This window comes from Talpa occidentalis, unplaced genomic scaffold (assembly GCF_014898055.3).
Source record: "Talpa occidentalis isolate TD23 unplaced genomic scaffold, MPIMG_talOcc4v2.1 talOcc4.5, whole genome shotgun sequence".
Lineage (NCBI taxonomy): Eukaryota > Metazoa > Chordata > Mammalia > Eulipotyphla > Talpidae > Talpa > Talpa occidentalis.
Genome location: NW_023604861.1, coordinates 109,934,377 through 109,943,781, shown reverse-complemented (window position 1 = coordinate 109,943,781; position 9,405 = coordinate 109,934,377). Strand labels below are relative to the sequence as shown.

Genomic DNA, 9,405 nt, shown 5'->3' with positions numbered 1-9,405 from the left:
CAGCTCTGCCTTTTGCTAAGTTATCCCATGTCCTGATACTGACTCGCCCAGCAAGGTGGGACTCCATCTTTCCCTGTTACCTTACTCTGTCACCAGTCTAGATCGACTTGAAGGAAAAGAGCAGGTATTCAAAAGAGGGTTCAAATATAACTCTTTAGTTATAATTGCAAGACAAACTCAGCAAAGCAACTCAGAAAACAGCACAAAGCCCCCATCATCCACCACCTGAAGACGACAAGACTCCAGGGAGTGTGGGGTGGCTTTAGACTTGCTGAGGGCCCCCGCCACCTGCCTCCAGGGCCATTAAACATAACTCCTATACCCCCTTCCCTCCTCTTTTGTGGGGAGTGGGGGGAACACCCTTTCTCCGTCTTGGGGGCTGGGGACTGGGGAAGAAATATGCAGGGGAGAGAATGGAGAGTCAGACACCAGAAAAACTTTGGGGGAATTCAGGGCGAGAAAGGAGGGCGGAGAGGAGGGAATGCGGCCCTGGACGGGAAGGGGGTGGGGCAGGGACGGGAGAGTCCCCGAGGCGGGGCCGCCCCCTCCCCGCCCCTCCATTCCAATCCCCGCCGGCCCGGGCCTCCCCCCGCTGCCCGCAAAGCCTCCTCCGCCCGCCCCCCGCCCCCCGCCTTCCTCACCTCCTCCTTCCTCGGCTCCTCAGCTTTTCCTCCCGGTGTGGATGGCGGCGGCCAGAGTCGGAGCCCCAGGCGCGTTGCCCGTGAGTGACCAGCCCCAGGGGACAGATTGGGAGGCCAGGGGCGCCCCCTCCCCAGGGTGGGGTCACCCGCAGGTCTCTGGGAAAGTTTTCGGGCGGGAATCGCGGGCGTCCAGGGAAGCGGGCATTTCCCGGGCTCGTGCCCGGCGCTCACGGCCGCCCTCCCTGCCCGCGGAGGGGGCCGGGCCCGGACGGGGCTTCCCTGCCGCGCTTCGGTTCTGCGGCCGCTGTTGTGACCTGGGTCCAGCGCTAAGAAGAAAACGCAAACCTCAAAGATCAGAATCCAGACACAGTGCCCAGGGCCGGAGCTGGGGGCTCGTGCGGACCCTTGATCTCCTCGTCTTCCCGACCTGGGTCACCATCCTCTGCTCTTCCGTCGGTCCCCGGGGGCTTCTGGATCCCCTCACGCCCAGGACTTTCACGGCCTTTCTCCCTCACCCCTGCTGTTCGTGCTGCTGCCACCCCCTACTCCGTTCCCTGGGAATCTCTTGTCCCCCAGGCTTCAGCCGCAGCTGGTGTCCCCGGCTCGGCGTCCCCTCCTGCCCTGGAAGACGGTGACCCCGGCCAAGGGCCTCGGAATTTCCTGCAGGAATCACATTCACTGGGATTTGGTGTTGGTCCCATGGACCCACAAACTCTGTATCGTGTGTGTGTGTGTGTGTGTGGGGGGGGGGGTTAAAATACATTCTTTTTAAGGATATAACTATTTCTTCTGATTGGGCATCTCTTTTTTTTAACCACTCTGTGCTTTCTTCCAATAATAATATTACTTCACATAATTAGTCCTTTTATTCCAATTTTAGTATATGTGCTGCCGAAGCGAGCACTAGTCCTTTTATTCCAAAAAGAAAAGGAAAAAAGCAAAAAGAAGAGATAAGAATGCTTACCGAAAAAAGACTGCAGAACCTGATCTTTGGCAAGTAAAGACTTCAACCCACACTTAACTCTTTTAGTGGGAGCTGCAAGTTCAGTGTAGATTGTTTTCAGACTGCACTAAACAGACTATTAACAGCCTCCCACAGGCTGCAAGTTTTAATTTGCCTGACAGAAATTGCAAGTGTTTGTTGGCTTCCCCAGCCTGGTTTTTCTCTCCTCTTCCTCTAGCTCTTCATCTCTCTCCCAATACCCCCTTTTCCCCTGGACTTTCTTATTAACAGGAGTTGTGAAAACAAGGCCATGGAAGAGACTAAAATGAGCAGGACCAGGACCACAAAGAAAAAAACAGCCTCACTTATTTTAATCCTGAGACTGTTACTTCAACTTGACTCTGATTGGAGTAAAGAATGTTTAGTTCATTTGTGTGGTTTTTATGTCAGTTCTCATTATGGTTGAATCAGTGTTTCCATGACATGCTCATTTCTCTGGGTTATGAAGGAGCTTGTTAATTCTCAGATGGGTCTGGACAAATCAAGTCTGGAGACTGAAGTGTTTTTTAAGGGATTGATCTAAGTTGATAATTGCAAACCACTGGCTCGTAGCTTTAAGGGAGCAACTGAAGCTGAGGTTTGTTTCCATGAGAACTTGAGAGAAAAAACTTTAAGGAGTGAGCTGTGTGACCAGGATCTCTGGGGGTAGTTGAACTTTTACTGTTTTTAGGGAGAACAAACTTCCCCAAGACCTTTAGCCATTTGGTTTCTATGCAAACACTGAATGTGGTTAATAATGTTTTAGATCAGTTTCTGAACAGCATATCAAAACAGGTCAAGGTGTTGAACTATATGGACAGAAAGATTTTTTTAAAACATGAATTTCACATAAAGAAGTTTATTTTAAAAAGAATGGAGTTCCTTTTTCTCTGCTGAATGAATTTGACAGTATGAATTAGTAAGTAGGGTTTTACTGTGGCTCAAAATATTATTGATAAGGAAGTGTTGTGACTTCATTCAAACAGAAAGTCCTTAAGTTTTGAACTTATTTGACCCTGCTTAGAAAAACAATGCACTCAGATAAAAATCTTCAGTCTCTTCCGCTTCCTGAGAATTTTTAATAATATATTTAATAGCCCAGAAGTCAACCTCATACTATTTGGAAAGACATCGCCTCTCTGCCTTATTCAACTTTTGCACCACCCCACAGAATCTTGTGAAACTGGGTTTGCTGTCATTCTTGAGGGTTTGCAGATAGATTGCTAGACTCTGGGTTTGTAAGAAAGGCAACAAAGGCATCCCAGACACTCTTGCATTTCTGGTTTCGATGTCATTCAGGGTGGAGGAGAGACTTGTGCAGGCGCTTGGAGAGACACACACAGGGAGGATGTCTGTGACAGAGACAACGGCAGCAATTGTCCTGACTTCCTGAATATTTGGTACATTTTGAACTCTGAATCTCTTATTTGCGCCCAGCTCTTTGGAACCTGTTTAACCCTTCTCTTGTGGTTCCCTGACAGAAGGGACCTTAGAGTTATGGCAAGCTTTCAGGCCTCCGTTGCCCCACTTTGGGAGGATCCTATTTGGCTGGGCATTTTTACAGGAGGGGATGGGTAATTTAGGGGGCTTTATTGGGAAACTATAATAAAGAATATCCTTCTCTCCTTGTGCATACCAATTCTATTAAGTCTTTCATACTGAAGAAAAAAAAAAGACACAGGAGCAGGTGGTTTGGATGGTGAGATGAAGGCTGCCTCCCCAATTAACCAACTGAAGGCATCCAATTAACATTGGGGTGGGTCAGATGAGTAGAAATATATGAAGTGTGGTACTTGCAGAGAGGAAGGAGGGCAGGGGTCAGTAAGAAATGAAATAACCCAAAGGAGTACAATGTGGTTTTTTAAAATCATGTTGTACAAGAATATAAAATTATATAGGATTTGCCTAGAGTATGATTTTAAATTTTAAAAGCAAGTTATAAAAGCCCTGTAATCTATTTTTTTGAAAATACATCCAAAAAATACTGGAATTAAATGCATTGGAATGGATGGTAGAATTCTAGGTGATGTTGATTTTTTCCATGCTTGCCTGTATTTCTAAACTCTTTAAGGATAACAGCTAACATTTATTGACCATTAGGCACCTACATGTGGTGTTTCACTTTAAAACTCTTTGTGATAAGTACTAACACTATTTTTACATGATACAAGCCAGTTTCAGAAACTAGAATCAGAATGCTAAGTTGCCCAAGGGCACATAGCTACTAAATGCTAGACTTAAATCTTGAATTTAGGTCAGTGGCCAAAGTCGATGCATTTTGACTCACTACAGCCTACCATTCCCTATACATCTATCATTATCATTATCTTCATCATCATCATTTTAATTTTTTTAATTATATGAAAAAATAGAAAAGAGAAGGAAAAGTATTTTGTCCTTTAGTAAGAACTTATTTTGATGAATTGTAAAATGTCTCTTCTGTCTTACAGCTCTCCTATCTCCTACTGTCACTTCTCTGAAAGTCCTTGGGAATTGCTCCAAACTTAGCAAGAGGTAATAGTCATCTACCCTTGAAAGCCAGCTTTGCCTACCAGAAGTATCAGAATTTCTTGGAAGCTTATGAGCCTGACTAGAGTTTCAGGGGCTCCATGGGATTCTGGAGCAGCTTGGTATAAGGCAGCCTTTTTAAAGTAAATCAAATTACGTTTTCAGAGCTCTGCCAATATGGTATTCAGGGAAATGCAAATCTCTCAGGCTCCCATTTACCTGTGTCTTCCATGGGATGTCAAGGTTGTTGGGTTGGTCAAGGATTTACCATGGAACAAGAAAGAGAAAAACTAATTGCTTTTCAATACTTATTACTGTGAAAGCACAATGATAAACTATTTCTTGAAAGTCTGACTGTTACCTTGTGTATTGGCAAGATGAACTGGCTTAGTGGAGGTGGAATATTCAGTGTGAGTGGTTCTGGGGGCAGTTGTGGGAGAAAATGCCTACATCTTAGACCACTGTGAACTCTCACAGGCAACCAAATCCTCAGAGGTCACCTTATCCATCTTCTTTCTGGAGTATACCCAAAGAGTCTCAGAAGGACCACCTTTCCTAAAACTCCTTTTAGAAATAGCATAACTTTTATCTCTTCTGTTCTGCAAGGAAGATTTCTGGAACACTGATACTTCTAATCACTTCATTGTTGCAAAATTTTAAGAGTCAAGGACCTCTTTCTCAAGTTACCGTGTTTGGACCAGTATTCCAGATCGTGTACCCATTTAACCATATGAGAAATGTCTAGTCTCAGTGCCAGGATAGTGAGCAATTTGTTTTGTCTCATGGATCCTGTGAATCCCTTTAACTGGCATTTTTTTTGTTTGTTTGTTTGTTTTTTGTTTTTTGACCAAAGGGAGCAGAGAACCAACTTAGTAGCTTGTAAAAGTCCTTCTACTTAAGGAAAAGGCCCACTGCTCACTTAGGTATAGAATTTCCTGGTCTGTATTTTTGATAACTATACTTGAACTCTCATTTCTGAGACTTTTGATGTTCAGGAATACAATTACTCTAAAGTTTACTTTAGGAAAGAACTTCTAACTTTACATTGACTCAGAAGGAAGAATGGGGTCTCAAGTAGAGCCTCCAAAATGTGTTGAATAAATAAAAGTAAATAATGTAAAATAGATGAGAAAATTGAGACTCAAGAAAAGTATAAATAGAAAATATGAGATTCCAAATGATGTAATTAGCTATCTTTCAAGATTCACATGAAATAGACATTTTCAAAACAAAACAAAAATAACCACACGACAGAGTATTACAACAGCAGAACTTTGCTTAAAAAAAAGATCAGTATGGGGCCCTCCGGGGTGGCGCAGCGGTTGAGCGCTCGGTTGCGAAGCTGCCCGCAACCTCTGCAGCACCAATTCGATCCCCGGCTGCTCCCTGGCCACCAGAGGAGGGTCCCACATGGCGCGCAGACCTCTCCTGCCGCCCGCTGCTCCTCTCTGCAGTGTACTTCGGTACTTCTGCCTGCTCTGCTCCCCGCTCTGGCTCTGGTGAATTCTCTCACCCTCCCGCGCTTCTGACTGTACCCAGGCTTGTATAAATAAATAAATAAATCTTTAAAAAAAAAGATCAGTATGAAGAAAATAAACACAAAAGTAAGGAATGGTTTACAAGAGGCCACGATGAAAAAAGAAATTGGCAAAGTTAAATAAATTTCGGTTTTAAAAATTAAAAGTAGAAATAACAATAATAATGACTAATTGTACGGGTAGGGGGATGACTACATAGTGTGGGATAAGCCACAGGACCACAATAACTAGGAAGATGGGAAGAGAAGCAGATTAAATTCAGAGTCATCTGAGGCCACTGCATTGTTGAGAGGAAAACAGAATGAGATTGACTTTAGACTTCGCTAAATGATCTATGTGTTAAAAAAAATGTAAGAATAACTACTAAAAAGACCACATGGAATTATATCTTTCAAAACAATTGACAGAAAAAAAGCAGGAATATACAAATTTTGATTAAGGAAAACTATGCAAAGAGGAATAAAAGAAGCAACCAAAAATTAAATAGGAAACAGAAATAAGATAGAAGAAAGAGGTTATATACATATGTATAATTATAAAGAATGTAAAAGTTTAAATTTGGTTAATAAAATGACAGACTTTCAGTTTATAATAAAAACAAATATGAAACTATATAAATGATGCTTCTAGGATTTACATTTTTTTTTTAGAGGCATGTTTTTATTTATTTATTTATTTGTTTGTTTGTTTTGTTTACACATGCACTGGGTACAGTCAGAAGCGTGGGAGGGTGAGAGAATTCACCAGAGCCAGAGTGGGGAGCAGAGCAGGCAGAAGGACTGGAGTACACTGCTGAGGGGAGCAGCGGGCGGCAGGAGAGGTCTGCGCGCCATGTGGGACCCTCCTCCGGTGACCGGGGAGCAGCCCGGGATCGAACCAGCGCCGCAGAGGCCGCGGGCAGGTTCGCAACCCAGCGCTCAACCGCTGCGCCACCCCGGAGGCCCTCTAGGATTTACATTTAAAGCAAAATTATTGAGACATTAATCTCAGAATATAAATATACAGGGAAAATAGTCACTTAAAAAAAGCAGGTATAACAATATTAATACTAGGCAAAATACAGTATAGCATTTATAGAAATAGAAGAGGACAATATATAGGATAATATATCTCTGTAGTAGATTAAAATCTTCTTACAGGCATGTGTGTTTACTGTGTCTTTATTGGTGGAGAGAGGTTTACACTGAGCAGTTGATTCCTTGTGACTGACATTCTGGGAATATTGATTGATATTAGCAGATCTGTTTATAATGTTTTGGGTTTTTTTAAAAGATTTATTTATTTATTTATACAAGCACTGGATACAGTCAGAAGTGCGGGAGGGTGAGAGAATTCACCAGAGCCAGAGCTGGGAACAGAACAGCGCCACCAGGGGAGGCCCTGTTTATAATGTTTAAAGAAATTTATACAAACATCTTTTCCATCTTCTTCCAACAAATATTCTTTTAAGAAGACCAAATCAGCAATAGTCCTTGACTTCCTTTGGCCTTGTCCTCAGCTCTATGGGATAATGGAGAAAAAATGGATTTTGGATTTAGGCAGATCTGGTTTTGAATACAGGCTTTGCCACTAACTAGTCCTGTGACTCTCTTAGTGTGTTCAGGCTGCTATAACAAAATACCATGGGCTTGTGGCTTATCAATACCAGAAATTCATTTTTTGCAATTCCAGAATTTGGAAGTCCATGATCATGGTTCTGGTGAGGATCTGCTTCTGGGTTGCAAACATCCAACTTCTTAGTGTGCTCACAGAGTGGAAGGAAGGAGCTAGTTCTCTGTACCCAGTTTATGTGCTTAGAAGGGCATAAAAGAAGCCACTAATCCCACTCACGGAGGGATCCACCTTCATGAGCTAAATTACCTCTTAAAGGTCTCACTTCTATTACCATTACCCTGGATTCAACCTATGAATTTTGGGGAATACAAACATTCAGGGCATATCAGAGGCCTTGGCTAAGCTACTTAAGATCTCTGAGATAAAATTTCCTTCTCTATAAAGTAATAACAATAATAATAATAATACCTACCTCAAAATGTTGTTCCAAAGATTGAGATAACAGGAAATAATTTGGTCCAAGTGTTTGGCACGTGTTAATGCTCTTAGATGTCAGTCTCTTGCTATCATTCCACCTCCCCTTCTCTATGCCTTTCAAACCAGGATTGTGGTTGAGAAGGTCTAATCAGAGATGCTTCTGGGGGAGAGATGATGGGACACCTCCTAATATCCTGTGCTTTCTTGGTAATCAATTTAGATTTCTCTCGGATGAATTCTCTTACTTATGGGCCACTATTTTGATTTTGTTTCTTTACCATTTTTTAGTAGCCCTTCCAGCCTACTGATCAAGCTTTCTATAGAGTAAATGTTAATGTTATGCTTTTCTTTTTTCCTCCCCCCACACACCATCTCTCATATCCATTTGATTCTTTCTCCCTTTCCCCTCCCTCTCAGCCTCAGAAAGCTCACACTGTTTACTGATGTCCTCTGGTTTTCATAGGTATTTTGCTATGTTGAATCGTCTACTTTGTAAATGTTCAGTATTTGCCTTTGTCATTCTGACTTATTCTATATCCATAATTCCCTTGAACTTACATTTTCCTGTCAATGGCAATTATCTTTCCTTATGACTAAAGAGTACTCCATTATGTGGATATACAAGAACCATGTGCTCTCTTAACCAGAAATATCTTTACTTGATTTGTTGATGTGCCTATCCTTTAAAGATATTTAAAAAATCCTTCATTTCACTATTGATGACAATTAAATGCAGAGGCGCAGGAGAGAGTCTGTAAGGAGTAAATTGAATAAGTAACAGAAGCATTTCAGGACTTGGTTTTCCTAGAAGGGATCATGAGGCCATGAGAGATTGAGGGTTAGGTGGCAGGTGGGGAACTGACAAAAAGGCAGCCATCCCGGCTAGAGGAACTGAAGGTTTTCACTGAGGATGTCACAAGACCTAAAATCTGCCTATTTTACAACCATCATTATCAGGGCCAGTGGAATTTATACTTGGCATCGAACTTTTTGCAAGTATTTTATTAGAAATACTAGTAATGTTAGCGATTACTGTTCTTAAGTAGAGGAAAAGAGCATCATGAAAATAAAACATAATTGTAATTATGGATGTGCCTCCATATAAATATCTGTGGTTGGGAGCACAAAAATAACTTTTCCATTGCAGAGTTAAGCCAAGAGTTTCATGGAAGCAGCATTAAGAATCTAATTTAAAACAGACATGCCCAGAAATTCAGAGACAGGGCTGACACATTGGCCTCTGTTCATGCCTTTGAACATTTTTTTCCTAGCTCACGGTAAAGCACATTCAGGGCCAATTTGGAGGGCCTACAAGACAGTCACTGATGCTGCAAACCATGCTTTTCTTGGCCTCAGCTCAGTGTTAATACAAACAGAGAGAAATGTTTTAATCTCCCGTCTTTACAACCGAGAACCTTCTCTAGTGCAGTTCCAGGCCTTGTTGTTCATTTGTGGCATAAAGCAGAGCCTTGTAAATTTTGTGAAAATCCCTGGGGGTGCTGCTGGTTGGGCCCCAGTGGAAGGTGCTTGGCCTGGATCATGCTGAGTAGCACACTGGCAGTCAGGTGCTCCTGATTTGCAGAAAAATGATCTCTAAGGAAAAAAAAAAAGGCGGTCAGGCTTTCCTGGGAACTGAGTGATCATGTCAAAACACTTGCTGAGATGAGCATCCCTCCTCCCCTATAAAGATGGAAATCGTTATTTT

General features: G+C 42.4%; 1 protein-coding gene across 1 annotated transcript in view; it reads left to right on the top strand.

Moving 5' to 3' along the window:
• The first annotated feature begins 628 nt into the window (after positions 1 to 628).
• STON1 (stonin 1) overlaps positions 629 to 9,405 on the top strand; it is a 41,994-nt gene continuing 33,217 nt past the window's right edge. The window contains exon 1 of the mRNA XM_037528086.2: positions 629 to 721. The gene's annotated coding sequence lies outside the window, so the exon portion shown is untranslated. The remainder of the gene's footprint in view (positions 722 to 9,405) is intronic.